The following is a 17,940-nucleotide window of genomic DNA, read 5'->3' on the forward strand; positions in this document are numbered from 1 at the left end:
TTTCTTTATATTATTTAGTTAAGATTTAAATGTTGCAATCAAAGCTTTAAAACCTAATAGACAATCCAATATAATTAAATCACTCAAAAACTAATTGGAACTATTTCTCCTGGACAACAAATCGTTCGTTCGTCAGACAGCCAAAGTGAAGACTTCTTGGAAAATCTTTTTGTTTAAACAAAGCCAAAGCAAATAGAAAAGACTGATAGTTCTGCCATGAACCTTCCTGTCGATTCAAGGCATCCGGTGTTGTTGGGTTTTTCCACCTTATTAGCCAGTGACCGCAGCTAATCAGTTAAGTGGATCTCGCTCCCTCGTACTTGTTTGCTGTTACACACGGGAAAAGTCGAGTTTGTTTACTTCCATTCAAGATAATTCTCTCTCTCTCTCTCTCTCTCTCTCTCTCTCTCTCTCTCTCTTTTTCTTTTTTTTTTGTCATGAAATGACTTTCTTTTGACTGTTTTGCAGTTTGAGAGGGTATTCATTTTCAGTAGGGTATTTATTAAATGTCTTAATTCTTTTTATATTAGTCATGTTTTCCTTGCTGATGTTGATTTACAAGATAATAATTATCTTATCACAACTCCATTTAGAAATCAATAATTAACTATTTGTATTATTTTCATAACTTTGTTTTTTCACATTTTCCCGAGGAATTACCGCAAAAGGAGCTTGCATAGACCATTCTGGTCTTTGATTATTCTTCTCTTTTGTAATGCGTAACCCAAGTTCATTGATCTCTTAACCTTGCGTTAGTAATTCTATCATGATTTTGAGTTTGGCTTTTTGATCCACGCTGACCTGCTAAACCTATTATTTGCTAACCTTCTAGTGTGAATTGAAAAACCAGTAGGAGTTTTATATGCAGACCCAGTTTTTAAATCTATACCAAGGAAGCAAATCGGTGAAATTAGGGAAAAGTTTCAGAGCTTCAAAGGATTTTTTTTTTTTCTTTTTGAAAAGAAATATTCAACATTGAGACAATTAAATGATTCCCCGGACGCAGAAAATGACGAAGAATTGCCTCTTTTCCTGCCGCTCTTTCCCTCTTCGCTAATTTATGCGCTATTTTGATTTAATCACGCTGATTGAATCTGGTTCCCCCTCCCCGTACCTGGCTAGGTATTCCATGGACTGAATACATTTTTTTTCACTTCCCCTTTCTCTCTTTCATTCATTTATCTTTGCTCAGGGTGGGATAATGGCATCGTGTTATCTGCCCCGTTGACCTTGGCATATAAAAAAGTCTTTACAGATCTTTAGCTTTTAATTGTATTTTTTAAAAAAGTTTATTTTTCACGTTTCAAATGTTTGGTGTTATGAAGGATTTCGTTTTGGTTTAAATTCAATACAGCCCAGCATGTTGATTGTTTAAGTCAATAGATGTTATTCTGCAGTCAGGTTTTCTTATCGATCTTTACCACGAAGCAGAAAACAAAAGACGTCCCTGTGAAGTAAAATGACCTTGAGAAGTCATGAAACAGCAAATACGTCACTCAAACTATTTTCCTCTTTGCATTTGAATTTTCCTTTTCCGTTTCATTTCCCCTTTTCAGTGAAAGGTTGGTTTTCCTAATTATATTGTGCTAATCTTAATAATAATTTAAGGGTTTTTTCCTTTTACCAAGAACGTTATGTGCTGCATTTACACTACGCCCTTCCATAACTCATGATATCTTCCTAGACCTCTATCTCCAGATATGGAGATGTGAAATTATTCGTTTTCTTACAATACTGAGTAACCACTGGTTCTTAAAAAACAAAAGGGAGCCTATAAAAATTCTTAATGTTCCATAAATGTATACCTTTAGTGTTCTTCATCATAAAATATGGTGCTAAAAATTAGGAGAAACGAATATGGATTGTGAGTAAATCTAGATGATGTCACGGTAACATATTCTTTAATATGAATATATTTGTTTACCGTACCAATAAGGGAATTTTTTTCGGTAGAGTTATCAGATGGAGCTAGAAAAATCCAATACGAAAATAGAAACTCAAATTTTGTCAACGGATCAATCAAAGTTGAAATGTTTTGGAGTTAGAAAATATTTACTTTCTATACTTTTTTAGATTCTCACCGTAGCAATACAGAAGTCGTAATTGTCTTAATTGTGATTTATTATTCTGTTCCCTTGTAGTTGCCAATTATGGTGTATGGAGAGAAAATAGGTGCTCTCCACATTCTGAACACTCTGGCTTTTCCCCATGTAAGGGGAAAATGTGTGTTACATATGTGTGCAATCGTATTTAGTACTCTAGTGAGTATAGCACTCATATCATCTCCCCTATATGATAAAGAGGAATTGTCTGTTTATATATATATATATATATATATAATGTATGTATATATATATATATATATATATGCATATATATATACACACACACATATATATATATATGTATATATATATATATATATATTCCTGTTACGCCTAGTGGCATTTTCAGTCCTTAAAACTACTCGGTCTCGCCCTGCCTCTCGGGTAGGGGGAAGAGGGAGTAATCATACCATGGTGAGAGGGGTTGTATTTAGAAAGGTGTAATGGGTGGGGAGGGTTGAATCTGTATATGTGCTTGTGTGTCCATTCCTATCTAAATATGTAGCCGTCATTCTTGGCGGGTCGCTTTCACTATGTAACTTTAGAACATGTAATTCTATGACTGATATCAATCGATGTGGGAACTCTGGTAATATGTGTTGCGTGTCTAGTAACCGAAGAATTAGTGCCTGACAGTCAATCAACTGTTGTGAGTTGTAACCTGAGGGGAGGTGGATATTGGCTTGTGGTCTCTTACACAAATACATGCTGATATATATATATATATATATATATATATTGGCTTTTCAACCGTGATTAAATCAGCGATAAACCAGTTCAATTTAAGTGTTGAGAATATTATCAACATGCGAGACCAATACAGGATGGGCAAGAAACATCAATGAATGCAAAAATAGAATGAGCAAAATTATTTTATTCAATAGACTTTTAATCTATAAATGTAAAGTAAGATGGAGTACATTTGCAATACAAAACTGCTCCACGATGTTCCTTAATAGGCGTGTTCCTAAATTCATCTTAATGAGAAGAGCGGAAACTCTTCCTATTCTTCCCTCTCCGTCTCCTCGTCCTCCCCCGTTTCTTGTCTCCTTCTCAATCTATTACTCTACAAAAGCAAACATTTCGTGAAAGTTGTAATCTTTTAGGTCGATAATAAGCTGGATAATGGAACAGTTCAAGATATCAATCTACTGACAGAAAGACGGTTGAATACATAACTTCATGGCGAAGACCATCTGCAAATTAGGTATCATAGTAAGAATAAAAAAAGTTGAATTTCAATGGATCACTAACAATTTTGTCTGATGGGAAAATAGGGCTACATGGTTTTCATGTACTTGTTGCTCATTACCGTTAATGTTCAAAGAAATTGAAAGCATTTCACATTGATTAGTTTGTGGTAATTGAGAATGGTTGACATCTGCTTAAGAAGTCCATCAGGTGAAATGTCATCACCATCATATTGAAAGTAATTAAAATCCTTAACAACTTATTTTTTTATATATTCGACGTTTGTGACGATCTCTGGTAATTTGGGGTTCCTATAATAATTTTACAGAGCTTGCCATTGTTTCCTTAAATCGATGAAGTTGTACTGATATTTTGTTTGTTTGGTTCAGATTGATTTTGAAAGTTTTATTTTTATTATAAAAGAAAAATAATTACTATTCATGCAGTTGCCGGTGCAGTAGCTCGACCACAGTTGCTATGATTTTTTTTTTATATATATTTTGCTATGAAATACACATTACAATCTTACAATTTATTGCATAATATACATCATAGTATATTTACTTAAAGAATTTATTTTGTTTTGCATATAATGTATCTAATCCTCAGTGTAGATGGGATGAACAATAAAATACTTTTATTATGCCTCTTTTAAGGGATGATACAGTTAGAAACGGGTTCATAGCACCAGTGAAGGCAGCAGATTTGGAAAACAAGAATAGTTATTATATACCTTCACAGGAAATTCTTTAATAACTAACCATCTTTAAACCTCGCTTATTTGATCTCGTGGAAGTAATCTTACACCATAGCTCGTACACATCACAATAGTAAGAATAAATTTCGCATGTCATTCTTTCATTTTTCTTTATCCAGTATTTCATCAAGGACCAACGGGAAATATGCGCCGTATGTGTTTATGAGTAAATAAACATACATTCATTCGTGCTGTGTGTATTTAGAATGAGATAAGGTAAAAGCAATTTTCCTATTCGCAGGGCAAGCGTAGGGTTATGCCACAAGACAGAACATTTTATCATCAGGGTTATCTTAATGGAGTAAGGCGGTCAGTCCCTTCTTCTTCTTCTCTTCTTTCGCAAATGATAACCACGGTAAAGCAGTGGCTCCTCTACCAGGGGGATACCGCCCCCTTAAGAGACTCAGGTCGATAGAGCGAAGGGTGGAAGTTATGTACCTACATTCCATTTTTTTATTTGTGTGTGTATATATATATATATATATATATATATATATATATATATATATATATATATATATATATATATATGTATGTATATATATATATATATATATATATATATATATATATATATATATATATATATATATATATATATATATATATATATATATACACACGTTGTTCTTGAAGCTTCCAATGTTAATCTTTGCGTCACTTTCGCTTAGTATTGTATGTTTCGTGATTATCATGGTCAAGCTTATCCATCTCGAAAAAAGTGTATTGAGTTTCTGTTCTCAATGCTCATTACAAACGTAAAATTGCAATTTTTCATGATTTTTGTCTCAATTTTTACGTCACAGTGAGCGGTTACATATTAAAACATTTTGCGTACATTTTGGTATTGATTGAATAGTTTGTGCGTTTTCCGTATCTTCACGACACTAAAATAAATGCAAAATAAAAAATGCCTATTTTTATTTTTTTTTCTAAATTTTACGGTCAGGAAATGATACGAGATGGGGACATCATAAAAATCTAAATTTGATGCCATGGTACAAATTTAGAAGCGCTCATATCGACAAAAATACATAACCTTAAGGAGTACTTCAAAACAAATTGATTTATTGGCTCCTGAAATCATTGTCCGATATAATGATTGCTCAACAAAAGAATTTTAGAGCAAAATATTGCTACGTTGATAACGTTTACGGATTAAATGTGTTGTAAGCTATGTACTGTAAGTATAGTAAGAACATCATAATTTTTTTTTTCAATGGAAATAAATTATATGTCTATACAGTAAAGAAAGAGGGATTCATATACACTCTAACAATATATTCACGATTTTTTACCGTTCAGTTTAGATTATTTTGTATATTTTTGATAAGGTATTAATTTAAAGACGCAAGTTTGGAAGAATCCAGTAGAAACTAAATATCCCCATTACCATTAAGAGATTTATTATTTTGCTCTTTTAGTAAAATAAAGATGTTGAAGCCAAATTTATATAGAAAACAATTCCTTGCTAAGATGAATGTTTATCTCTCCCAGATATCTTTTAGTTCAATCATAAATCTGTTGGTAAATTTTGTAGAAGTTATGATTCCACTATGCAACACTCTCTCTCCCTCTCTCTCTCTCTCTCTCTCTCTCTCTCTCTCTCTCTCTCTCTCTCTCTCTGAAATTCCATCGGATATCTGGGAGCTGGGATTTCTTAATTAAGCGAGACTGTTTGCACTTCCGATAGATATTAGTTTTATCTAAAGGAAATCGCGATTACGATCGCTCATCGAAAAGATTAACTAACTTTCCAGCGCAGAAAGAAAAACCTATTCGTAAATACCCCCCCCCCCCCTGTGTGAATAGGCAATTCCCTGATTACACGGTCCTGAATTTTTCTTTAACCTTCTTTCGCCAACATTGGAATTCTCTTCTTGCTTTCTATTTTCTCAACACTTACAAATTATTTTTTTTTGTTATGGTTCATCTTTCTTTCTTTCACCAATTCCCTCAAGCATTTCATCCGTATGACATGTTCAGTATAGAGTATTTAACCCCGACCCGTATCATTACCATATATGTATGTGTATATATTTATGTATATATATGTATATATATATATATATATATATATATATATATATATATATATATATATATATATATTCAATCACGCTATGCCTTTCCCGTTCCTCGTGAGGGGGAAGAAGAGTAGTCATAACCTGGTGAGATGGGGTGCGTGTTTTTGCATATCTAAATATCTAGCCGTCATTTTGACGGGTCGTATAGACTATTAATGAGAATATTTTTTTTTTTTTTTTTTTTTTTTTTTTTTTTTTTTTTTTTTTTTTTTTTGTTAAATTTATCCTTGTAAAGACATTTTTTTTTTATTCCAGTTCTTCCTTTAAGAGGCATAAAATACTATAGGAAGAATTTAGTATTTTTGAATTTATGGTATAATTTAGTTTATTGTTCCTTTGTATTTTTGTCAAACTCTACTGTTTGTACTATTCTGAAAGAATACCATATCCTATCTTCAGATCCTGTTCCTAAGAAAAATTAGAAGTTGTTCTTTTGATGTTGCTTTTAGAGCTCCCATTAAATTGGTTCCGTCTTTATTCTTTTATTATGAACATTATGAGAAGTCTGGGTCTTTTGTAACAGAGTCCACAATCCCCCTGAGCGTTTCATTTTAATTAAAATGTTATCATAGACCTTTAAGGAAGGGAAGCAGGTTATAAAATGTCAAGTGAAAAGTATGAAGTTGAGGCTTGGAAAATGGAAAAATTAATAGTATAACACCACCTTAGTTTCGATATAGCGGCTAAAATTAATTGATAAAAGTAATTAAACCTCTAATGTTAATAGAAAAAAAAATTATTCTTTTCATGAAAGGTTTACAAAAATCATCATCATCATCATCTCCTCATACACCTATAAATGCAAAGGGCCTCGGTTAGGTTTCGCCAGTGTCTCTATCTTGAGCTTTTAATTCAATACTTCTCCATTCATCATTTTCTACTTCGTGCTTCATAGTCCTCAGCCATGTAGGCCTGGGTCTTCCAACTCTTTTAGTGCCTTATGGAGCCCAGCTGAACGTTTACAAAATCAAAATGAACAAATTCCTAATTATATTGCCATAAGATCACTGTTAAAATCTGGACTGCCTTGAGATGGGAAAGTCACTGAAGTGCAAAACTAATCTGTGCCTAAGTACATTAAGAATTCTTATTTCAAAAACATTTGGGATAAATAGTTCAGCCTATTCGGTTTTCAATCCAGAGGGGGATTTATTCAACGAGCAATAACATCAAAAGATTGTAATTTCTCTTTTTAGTTGGAATATTATAGGCAATGTGACTAGAAACTTAAAAAATAGAAAAACTATTAGAACTTGTAATTATTTTTTGCTCATTGAACTCTTCGTAATTACTTTTTTCTTAATGAAGACTTTGCGTAATTATATTTTACGTAATGAAGACTGCGATATAAATTTTTGCTTAATGAAGACTTTGCGTAATTATTTATTGCTTATTGAAGACTGCTTAATTTTTTTTTTACTTTATGAAGACTTTGCTTTATAAATTTTTGCTTAATGAAAACTTTGCGTAATTATTTTTTGCCCAATGAAGACTTAGCGTAATTATTTTTTACTTAATGAAGACTTTGCGTAATTATTTTTTTGCTTATTGAAGATTTTGCGTAATCATTTTTTGCTTATTGAAGACTTTGCGTTATTATTTTTTTGCTTATTGAAGATTTTGCGTAATTATTTTTTTCTTAATGAAGACTTTGCGTATTGATAATTTTATTATATTGTTCATTTTGCAAGTATAAAATTACTGTATAAGATTTACGAATACTTTGTTTTGCCGTAGCCGACATAGCATACCTTTCAAACACACGTCATCAGAAAAATCGTGAACTAATAAGATAACATTAACAGTCTCCTTTTAAAAAAGTAATTCCCTTTCAATTCAGAAAATAACCTTCCAACATAGTAGTATTAACTGCAACTGTTCGAAGCAGGTACAGTTCCGAAAGATGAGCCTTTTTTCGTGTTTTTAGTAGAACACTGAAAAATATCTGTTAAATTTAGTGCCATATTAATTTCTTCATCTTGAAACTTATGGAAATTGTAGATATTTGTCTAAAGTATATATATATATATATATATATATACATACATACATATGTATATACAATATATATATGTATGTATGTAAATATTTACATATATATATATATATATATATATGTGTGTGTGTGTGTCTGTGTGTTTAAGTAAAGATAATAAGGTACAAAGATATCAAGTAATAGTAAAAATGCCGAAAATATCAAGGTACATTTTTTCAGTAAAAGATCTGCCATTATTGCAATCTCATTGAAGTTTCTTAACATCTCATTCTCTCTTTCTCATCATCGACTATTTCTTTTTTATTTTTTTTCTCTTGCAATTTCACTTAAAGGGGAAGTTCCTTCCTTTCAATTCGGGAGTAGCGTTATACCGTGGATGAAAAAAAAAAGATGAAAGCGTTTCTGTTGATTTTTTTTTATTTCTTTTTAATTCAGGATGAACTGGATTCTATTCATGGGACCTTATTTTTTAGGATAGGAAGAGGAAGGGATGAATTGCCTTCTGTGAAGAGGTCAAGCCAGGTTACCGAACTGCATTGGCTAAGCCTTCTTTTAAGTCATTCAGAAATAATTGTCGTATTTCTGGTTCGTATTTCTTCATTAATGAGCTATGAAAAATGTATATGCCTCTTCTGATTACTATTTAGATATATGTTTCTATGCTTGAAGAAGTTAAGGTAAAAATGTTCAAAGTCTGCATATATAGATTGCATAGATTTTGGCAAAAATAAATACATTTTTGTTTAGATGTTAAAAAAAAATTAACTAAAATAACGAGTATGCTGAATCATGCATTCATTTTACTTGTCCCATATCATTCTCTCTCTCTCTCTCTCCTCTCTCTCTCTCTCTCTCTCTCTCTCTCTCTCTCTCTCTCTCTCTCTCCAGGTCAAAAGGACCATTGGGTGCAAAATTGAGGATGAGTAAGACAAAGAGCTGAAGATGCTTTTGTTTTCTTAGTGTTGTTTCATCCAAGAGATTGTATTGTCTTTGAAATCTGATTTAGAAAGTGTGAAGATTGCGCACGCGCGCGCACACACTTTCTCATACGTACACACACATGCATGTATGTGTGTATTGTTTGTAGGTATATTTTTCATCAATGCTTTAAGCCCCCTTAGAGACGGGCGTATCATAAGGAGGCATCTCAACAGTTTTTCAATAAGTCTTCAAAGGTTAGGTTACTAGCTACAACCCTTTTTTTGGTCGCAGCAGCTGTTTATATAACCACTTAAAGCTTGTTGGAAAGAAGGACAATAGGCCAAAAGTGAGCTGTCCTAACAAACTTGAGTTTGGTAGGTGGTGGGGTCACCAAATCCTCAAGTTCTTTCATATATTTACACACTTGTGTATATTTATAAACATATATATGTATATATATATATATATATGTATATATATATATATAATATGTATTTATATATATATATATATATATATATTTATATATATATATATATATATACACAGTATATATATATTTATATATATAGATATATTTATATATATATATATATATATATTTATTTATATATATATAATTATATATATATTTATATATATATATATATTTATATATATATATTTATATATATATATATATATATATGGTATTGTGAGTATGTACTGTATGTTTGTATCCATGTTTAAACCTTTATTAAGTTCTTCATCTGGGTATGGTATACTGACTAAATCATCAGCAAACATTAGTTCCCAAATTTTTCGCTGTTCCTTAATTCTGGTGATAAGGTGTCTATAATGAAGAGAAGCAAGAATGAACTCAGTAGATCCTTGGTGGGAGGCAAACTTCTATAGGGAATGTCTCAGTCTCTCCATATTTTGTCTGTACAATGGTTCTTGCTAACATTACAGACTTATCCATTTTCCTCCACTTTCCCAAAACACCAATAGACTGCTGTGAGAGGCCCCGGGTTCGATCCCCGGCACCTCCTCTGACTCCAGATCAGAAGACTGGGTGTTCGAATCACTCCCCGGGTTCGATCCCCGCCACCTCCACCACGACACATTGATCACTCCGGGAACACCAATGTGGCGGGCCAAGAGTAGGTTGTGACTCGGTTGCTTTCATCCCGCTTTTGAGTCACAACCTACTCTTGGCCCGTCACACTACCCTGCCTGGTACCCTGTCATACGGCTTTTCAAGATCCACAAAACACTTGTAAACTTTCCTGTTTCCTTTTAGATACTTCTCTTGGAGTTGTCTTACTATAAAAGTAGCTCCTAATGTACTCTCTCCTTTCATAAACCAAAACTGTTGCTCATGTATATCTATCTAGATTGTAGTATCTTAGATATACGTTCCAAAAGCGTTATTCCTCTGCAATACGACAAAATTAAATCGTCAAAACACCTTCCCAGTTCTTCGGTGTATCCTCAACATCACGATCATTTCCAATAGTGTGTGTACCCACTCCTTGCCTAGATTTCTCAATGACTTGTTAATTTCTAATGTAACTTCTGACTTTCTTGCAGCTTTATTTACATTTCCTTTCTTTGTAGTATTCTCTACTGGAGGAACATTTTCTAGTCCTTCACATTCTTTTGCATATTTTAATAGTTGTGAGAAATAATCTTTACATCTTCTCTTGACTTACTTTTTCTCAATGAAGATATTTCCTTTTTCATAATTCCATTTATTAATTAATACCTCTCCTACATCCTCCCTGCCTTTTCTTCTAACGTTTGAAATTTTCTCGATTATCTTTTCTCACTTCGGTGATCCTATTAAATCATACCGCTCTTTTAGCTTCTACCTTAGCAATCGCTATCATTAAATTTATTTCACCCTTTATCCGTCTATATTCCTATATTCATCACTTGTTTGATACTTATATTATTCCTACCTCCTTATGGCTGTATTCTTTCACAGCTGTTTAAACTTCTTGATTCCATCACCGTGTTCCTTTTTCATGCTACTGTTTGTCATCTTGCCCTCATACACACACCTCTGCTGTTGCTGGCACCAGAATCTCTTTCATAACATCTCATATCTTTTCAGGCAACTGACGTTCCATATACATATCTCTCTTCTCCGGCTCTTTCCACTTTACTTCCGTACTCTCTCTCTCTCGCTTTCTCCCCTTACAGCTTTTAAGTTTTGATCCTCCTATAACAAGTTTGGGCTTCTCTTTTCCTTAATGCTTTTAGCCTAAAAGATTCATTTGGAACAACCTTAAAATATCAAGGTACATTTTTCAGTAAGAGATCTGCCATTATTGCAATCTCATTGAAGTTTCTTAACATCTCATTCTCTCTTTCTCATCATCGACTATTTCTTTTTTCATTTTTTTCTCTTGCAATTTCACTTAAAGGGGAAGTTCCTTCCTTTCAATTCGGAAGTAGCGTTATACCGTGGGTGAAAAAAAAAAAGATGAAAGCGTTTCTGTTGATTTTTTTTATTTCTTTTTAATTCAGGATGAACTGGGTTCTATTCATGGGACCTTATTTTTTGGGGTAGGAAAAGGAAGGGATGAATTGCCTTCTGTGAAGAGGTCAAGCCAGGTTACCGAACTGCATTGGCTGGCTAAGCCTTGTTTTAAGTCATTCAGAAATAATTGTCGTATTTCTGGTTCGTATTTCTTCATTAATGAGCTATGAAAAATGTATATGCTTCTTCTGATTACTATTTAGATATATGTTTCTATACTTGAAGAAGTCAAGGTAAAAATGTGCAAAATCTGCATATATAGATTGCATAGATTTTGGCAAAAATAAATAAATTCTTTAGATGTTAAAAAAAAAAATTAACTAAAATAACGAGTATGCTGAATCATGCATTCATTTTACTTGTCCCATATCATTCTCTCTCTCTCTCTCTCTCTCTCTCTCTCTCTCTCTCTCTCTCTCTCTCTCTCTCTCTCTCTCTCTCTCTCTCTCTCTCTCGAGGTCAAAAGGACCATTGGGTGCAAAATTGAGGATGAGTAAGACAAAGAGCTGAAGATGCTTTTGTTTTCTTAGTGTTGTTTCATCCAAGAGATTGCTTTGTCTTTGAAATCTGATTTAGAAAGTGTGAAGATCACGCACGCGCGCGCACACACTTTCTCATACGTATACACACGTGCATGCATGTGTGTATTGTTTGTAGGTATATTTTTCATCAATGCTTTAAGCCCCCTTGGAGACGGGCGTATTATAAGGAGGCATCTCAACAGTTTTTCAATAAGTCTTCAAAGGTTAGGTTACTAGCTACAACCCTTTTTTTGGTCGCAGCAGCTGTTTATATAACCACTTAAAGCTTGTTGGAAAGAAGGACAATAGGCCAAAAGTGAGCTGTCCTAACAAACTTGAGTTTGGTAGGTGGTGGGGTCACCAAATCCTTAAGTTCTTTTATATATTTACCCACGTATGTATATTTATAAATATATAAATGTATATATATATATATATATATATATATATATATAATTATATACATATATATATAATTATATACATATATATATAATGTATACACGAGTGTGTGTATATTACGGATATATATATGTGTATATATATATATATATATATATATATATATATATATATATATATATATATATATATATATATATATATATATATATGGTATTGTGAGTATGTACTATATGTTAGTATCCATGTTTAAACCTTTATTAAGTTCTTCATCTGGGTCTGGTATACTGACGAAATCATCAGCAAACATTAGTTCCCAAATTTTTCGCTGTTCCTTAATTCCGATGATAATGTGTCTATAATGAAGAGAAGCAAGAATGAACTCGGTAGATCCTTGGTTGGAGGCAAACTTCTAAAGAGAAGTCTCAGTCTCCCCATATTTTGTCTGTACGATGGTTCTTGCTAACATTACCGACTTATCCATTTCCCCTCACTTCCTCAAACACCAATAGACTACTGTGAGAGGCCCCGGGTTCGATCCCCGGTACCTCCTCTGACTCCAGATCAGAAGACTGGGTGTTCGAGTCACTCCCCGGGTTCGATCACCGGCACCTCCACCACGTCACATTGGTCACTCCGGGGTCACCAATGTGACCGGCCAAGAGTAGGTTGTGACTCAGTTGCTTTCACCTTGCCTTTTGAGTCACAACCTACTCTTGGCCCGTCATACTACCCTGCGTGGTACCCTGTCATACGGCTTTTCAAGATCCACAAAAACACTTGTTAACTTTCCTGTTTCCTTTTAGATACTCCTCTTGGAGTTGTCTTACTATAGAGATAGCATCCACTATACTCTTTCCCTTCATAAACCCAAACTGTTGCTCATGTATATCTATATAGATTATAGTATCTTAGATACACGTTCCAAAAGCGTTATTCTTCTTCAATACGACAAAATGAAATAGTCAAACCACCTTCCCAGTTCTTCAGTATATCCTCAACATCACGGTCTTTTCCAATAGTGTGTGTACCCACTCCTTGCCTAGATTTCTCAATGACTTGTTAACTTCTAATGTAACTTCTGACTTTCTTGCAGCTTTATTTACATTTCCTTTCTTTGTAGTATTCTCTACTGGAGGAAAATTTTCTAGTCCTTTGCATTCTTTTGCATATTTTAATAGTTGTGAGAAATAATCTTTATATCTCTTAAATTCCTTTTTCTCAATGAAGATATTTCCATTTTCGTATTTCCATTTGTTAATTAATACCTCTCCTACATCCTCCCTGCCTTTTCTTCTTACTTCTGAAGTTTTGTAGATTATCTTTTCTCCCTTCGGTGATCTTATCATTTCATACCGTTCTTTTGGCTTCTGCCTTAGCAATCGCTATCATTTATTTATTTCACCCTTTATCCGTCTATATTCCTATATTCATCACTTTTTTGATAGTTATATTATTCCTACCTCCTTCTGGCTGTATTCTTTCACAGCTGATTAAACTTCTTGATTCCATCACCATGTTCCTTTTTCATGCTACTGTTTGTCATCTTGCCCTCATACACACACCTCTGCTGTTGCTGGCACCAGAATCTCTTTCATAACATCTCATATCTTTTCAGGCAACTGACGTTCCATATACATATCTCTCTTCTCCGGCTCTTTCCACTTTACTTCTGTAAAAGTACTCTCTCGCCTTCTCCCCTTTCAGCTTCTAAGTTTTGATCCTCCTATTCTAAGTTGGGCTCCTCTTTTCCTTAATGCTTTTAGTCTAATAGATTCATTTGGAATAATCTTACAATCCATAACGAGTTTCTTGTCTTTCTTCCTACCAAAAATAGTTGATTTCACTTAATTTTTGCTCTTACCTTCTCTCAAACTGCATATGCCAGGCTTAATAGTTTCATATCTTCTGCTAATTGTAACAATCTTTCCCCTTCCTGATTTCTTATTCCAAAACCTCTTCGTATGTGTATTCCTTTAAAGCTATCAGAACTCTCACCCATATGTGCATTCATGTCCCTAGATAACAGTAATAGTTCACTTCTCTGAACTTTTCAATATATTCTTTTAAGTTTTCTCTAAATTTCTCCTTCTCTTCTCTTCACCATTGTTGAGAGGTGTATGCCGTGATGATATGCCATACTCGCTTATCTTTCGCTATCTTTAAGCACATGAGCTTGTCACTGATATACTGGACCTTTGTGGCATTCTCCTGCAAAGCTAAATGGAGAATAGTTCTTAACCCCTTTTTCCTTGTATCTTTTGCTGTGCAGCAAACTTTATATCTTTCCCCAAGCTTTCTTGTATATTTCTCCTTCCATTTAGTCTCTTGTATATATAAAATCATAATTTTCCTTTTCTACATGGCATCAACCAAGTTTCTTCCCTTTCCTGTGGGGCTGCCAACATTCCAATTTTCAATTTTCATCTTTCCTCTTTTTTCCCATTCATTGCTCGTGACTTCTGCGGTACCTTTTGCATATTTCTTACTGCGTCAGGAGATACTGTAGCACGTTGCCTACACAGTACAACTTAGTTCTATTGTATATACAATATTATATATATACATATATATATAGTGTATATATATATATACATATATATATATGAATTTATATACATACATATATATATATATATATATATATTTCTAGTACACTGTAGTACTAAGTCCTCAGACATGTCTTTTATTCACCACACACGCACAAACACACACACACACACACATATATATATAGATATATTATGTATATGTATATAGATATACTGTATATTTGTGTATGTGTACGTATGTGATATATATATATATATATATATATTTCTAGTACACTGTAGTACTAAGTCCTCAGACATGTCTTTATTCACACACACGCACAAACACACACACACTCACACACACACACATACACACACATATATATATATATATATATATGTATGTAATGTATGTATGTATGTTATATGTATACAGATATACTGTATATTTGTGTATGTGTACGTATGTATTATGTATGTATGTGCGTGTTCGTTCTATCCTCTCTCTCTCTCTCTCTCTCTCTCTCTCTCTCTCTCTCTGAAATAACTTTCCCTCTCTTCTCCCTTCCTTCAGAGAGATAGTGTTATATCATGAAGATAAAAGCGAGGCTTTGCTTCAACCGTCACGAGGAAATTGGATTTTGCATTCAAGGGATCTTGTTTCCTGGAACGGCCTGTTCAGACCAGGTCAGGTTTGCACCATTCTCCTTAGGAGGAAAGTACATTGTGTGGATGAAGTTTAATTCTTTCAAGATAATCCAGTATAGATTTATTTGATAAAATATCTCTATTGTTATTGTTATTATTATATTTCTAAATACTGTCAATGACATTTCATTTATTTTGAGTTTTATCATATCTTATTTTCAGAATGTTTCATTTTTTTAATGTGATAAAGAGTTATTTTACGTCTAAAATCGCACAATATGTAAAAACTTTATAAAAGTATCAATTGCTTGTATATCTGTATTCTTTCACTGATTCCTATAAAAATACTGTGCCTTTTTATCCTGATTTTCAACAGCATCTTGCAACTGTTACTTAAGTATACATCAATAGCCTTTTTGCTTTCGAACATGACGATATATAATAATCTATGAAGCCGGTATAATAACCTACATGATACATATTTTAGATTTAAATTATGCCATAGAATTTGTCTTTTAGGAGTCCCTGTCTCATCTCTTTCTGTTCCCTGACTATTTGCTGAGAATTCAGGCACACCACCTAAGAAGCATTGTTCTCCATGAGTATGTATCATGTGTGGCCAAAGAAAATGTCTTTTACATCACCTTCTTAGAAGGGCTTCACATATATCTAGGGAAAAAAAGAAAATTATGACAGGAAGTACATTCCAGTTAATATTCATTGGTCTTTACCTTGTTTATCTACGAAAATCTATTTCTGTAAATATATTTAGGTTTCGGTCAATTTCTTTAAATAATATCGTCATTACCAACTTCCTATTTATTGATAATTAAAGAATCGAAGGAACAGGAAAGTAATTATATTGTTTAGCTGGAATACAAAGACCCATGCATTTAATATATCAGATCGTTATACAGCAAATGAGGATTACTCTAATAACTAAATATGAGTTTTTTTTTTTTTTTTTTTTTATAACCCTAGCCAACCAGAACCACAGATAATAAATACAAACATACGGCCCTTATGACACGGAAAGTCAAAGATAAATGTAAAGATATATTTATTATCTTAGAAAAGCCAAGATAGTCTATAATAGATTTCACCTAACATTTACGACGAAACCCTATGATCTTTGAGCAACGCCGCCCTCGAGAGATCCATCTCTATTAAGTGTTGGGGAACTCAGCAGAAGTATTTGCATGTTATGAAATAACTTCTTCAAAACTAGTGGCTTGCTATTTCCATTACCTGCGTCTCTGTTATCCAAGAGAAAAAGAAGGAGATTTAGCTTCCCTTCCTCTAATATGCAAAATGAGAGAGAGAGAGAGAGAGAGAGAGAGAGAGAGAAAGAGTGAGAGAGAGAGAGAGAGAGGAGAGAGAGTGAGAGGAGGAGAGAGAGAGAGAGTGAGAGAGAGAGAGTGAGAGAGAGAGAGAGAGAGTGAGAGAGAGAGAGAGTGAGAGAGAGAGAGAGAGGAGAGAGAGAGAGAGATTTCTCATTGCAACGTGGCCTCTATTTTATGTGAAAAGATTTACCCTTGGAAAATATAAAATGTGAAAAGATTACCCTTGAAAATTATAAATAGAGAGAGAGAGAGAGAGAGAGAGAGAGAGAGAGATTATTCATGGAAATTTGTTGGCTATTTTATGGAGGAGAGAGAGAGAGAGAGAGAGAGAGAGAGAGATTATTCATGGAAATTTGTTGGCTATTTAATGGAGAGAGAGAGAGAGAGAGAGAGAGAGAGAGAGAGATTATTCATGGAAATTTGTTGGCTATTTTATGGAGAGAGAGAGAGAGAGGAGAGAGAGAGAGAGAGAGATTATTCATGACAATTTGTCTGGTATTTTATGGAGAGAGAGAGAGAGAGAGAGAGAGAGAGAGAGATTTCTCATAGCAACGTGTCCTCTATTTCATGTGAACAGATTTGCCTAGAGAAAAAATAGAGAAAGAGAAATGCATTACAAAAACTCCGTTGAGCTTATTCGAAGATTTTCTCTATAGTAAATTTATTATCCTTTTCTTGTTTTATAGGCTCCAGCTGAGGTTTAAGGGGAGACTAGATCGTTCTGAAACTTACCTACTGCTAATCGAGTGACTACTTGCTGTTTACGCCATAAAATTTTATGTTCACCCATAGCTTCTGTAGGCTTTCTAAAGAATGGTCAAGAGGTAAACTGCTCTTATATGGCAAGAGTTTACACTCACGTTGCTCATAAAGTTATAATCCATTTGTTTTTATGTAGCTTGGGTGGC

This window comes from Palaemon carinicauda, chromosome 40 (genome assembly GCF_036898095.1).
Source record: "Palaemon carinicauda isolate YSFRI2023 chromosome 40, ASM3689809v2, whole genome shotgun sequence".
NCBI lineage: Eukaryota > Metazoa > Arthropoda > Malacostraca > Decapoda > Palaemonidae > Palaemon > Palaemon carinicauda.